Source organism: Chrysochloris asiatica, unplaced genomic scaffold (genome assembly GCF_000296735.1).
Source record: "Chrysochloris asiatica unplaced genomic scaffold, ChrAsi1.0 scaffold00031, whole genome shotgun sequence".
NCBI classification, from domain to species: Eukaryota; Metazoa; Chordata; class Mammalia; order Afrosoricida; family Chrysochloridae; genus Chrysochloris; species Chrysochloris asiatica.
Window position 1 is genome coordinate 13,736,078 of NW_006408549.1, and position 1,984 is coordinate 13,738,061.

The following is a 1,984-nucleotide window of genomic DNA, read 5'->3' on the forward strand; positions in this document are numbered from 1 at the left end:
GTGTTTGCCAGATTCAAAATGGCCAATAGCAGTCTGAAATAGCTCACTAATACCTAGGATATCAATGTTTATGCATTCCATTTCATTTTTGACAATTTTCAATTTTTCTAGATTCATATTTTGTACAACCCTTGTTCTAATTATTAATGGATGTTTACTCTTCCATCAGCAATGGAAGGTCCTGAGGACTTTACTCCAGTTGTGTCATCACGGTCAACTCTACTTTGAGGATGCAGCTCTCTTCCTCAGTTGCATTTTGAGTGCCTTCCAACCTGAGGGGCTTGTCTTCAGGCACTATATTTGATAGTATTCTGGTGCTCTTCATCATGTTTCAGTATTAAATAGTCTGGTGCTGACAGTGTTCCACTGCTATTCACAATGTCTTCTGTGACTAAATATTTGGTAGTAGTCCATCTCTCCTTCTTCTAATCTGTCATCACCTGTAAACTTAGCTGAAACTTGTCCACTATTTGTGATCCTGCTGGTATTTAAAATACCAGTGGCATAGCTTCCAGAATCATACACAACATAATGCAAGCCAACAACACAGCATGACGAACTGAAATATGAGTGGTGGTGTCTTGGTATGTTGTTGTTGTTGTTAAGTGTCGTTGAGTCAGTTACAACCCATAGTGACCCTGTATAGAGTTTCCAAGGAGCAGCTGGTGAGCTTGAACTGCTAACCTTGCAGTTCAAATGACTTTGCAGTCTGGCGCATTAGCCCACAGCGCCACACCAGGACTCCAATGTCTTGGTGTAGTAGAAGCAAATTCTTCAGTTTAATAATTACTGACTTTAGTGGTGGTTGATAAGGTCTGCTTCTTATAATTTATGTATAAGAAGGAAAAATCAGCAAGAAGAAACGAGTGAGTAGCCATAAGAAACAGACCAGTCTTGCAAAGAGAAAAGAGAAGTCGAGGGTCTCAATTTACTTATATTACAGGAAAAATATTTTTTTCCTTCTGCCGGAGCTGAGGAACAATTTTTCCTGATTATTGAGAGAGCAGAATTTGCAGCAAACAGCACAAACCTACATACTCTTACTCTCCCACAGCCTATTTCCTACTCCCCCAAGCTGTTCTAATAGTTTCAAGCTATTTTCCCCTACACACTATAACACTACAGCCGTGTTCATGAACCTTCATTAACAACAACAAAAAAAAGGAAACAAAAACAATAGCACATTTGTTGTCCTTTAATAAAAGTAAAGTATCTAATTATTCCTAGAGATTGAGGTACACCAAAACACACTTAATGAACTATATTGTTGTTAAATCCTTTTGAGTTGATTTCAACTCATGGGGACCCTGTACAGGAGTTTCAAGGTGTGGCTGGTGTGCTTGCAGGGTCCACCTTACAGTGAGCATTCCAGTGTTTTATGCTACAGTACTATACCTCGGTTCAAAAGGATTTTACTGAACTCTACTTTTTATATTTTATCTTATAAAAAATAGGCTCTTTTGCATATTTAAAAAAGCAAATTGTATTTTTAAATGCATTATCATTTTTTTTAAGGATATCAATAACTTTATGACTCATCAAACATGCAGAACAGGCCTTTGAGAGAAAATAAATACATTCAATATTTTTCTTAGTTGACACCTGGCTAGATTAAAAGCAATTTTTAAAAACAATAAACGTGTTCTTCTCTTATATCAGTTTTTATCTTCAATGACATATGCAAGGTCCAAAATCAAATTGGCTGTCTCCACAGCTAACTGTAGGCCATTAAGCTTGGCAGTAAAACAGTCCAGAGTCAGATGTTGGCTGAGTTAGCAGCTTCATGTGGAAGGCAGCTTTGTAGCACAAAAGGATGATGAGTACATTTTAAGAAAAGACCAGCTGACCCTTCCAAGACTAAAACTCAACGGGAATACACACTGTGATTGGTGACCACGCTCGACACCGATAAGGGGAAGTGAGGGAAAAACAGCAATGAAGTGGTGAGCTAAGCCCTACAACGTTCAATAGACTTCTGTGAACC

The 1,984-nt window shown here is 38.1% G+C and overlaps 1 protein-coding gene and 1 pseudogene across 1 annotated transcript in view; both read right to left on the reverse strand.

Moving 5' to 3' along the window:
• Positions 1 to 1,984, reverse strand: part of NECAB1 (N-terminal EF-hand calcium binding protein 1) — a 242,816-nt gene that overhangs the window by 23,404 nt on the left and 217,428 nt on the right. The gene's annotated exons all lie outside the window — the stretch shown is intronic.
• LOC102811594 overlaps positions 1,656 to 1,984 on the reverse strand; it is a 2,718-nt pseudogene continuing 2,389 nt past the window's right edge.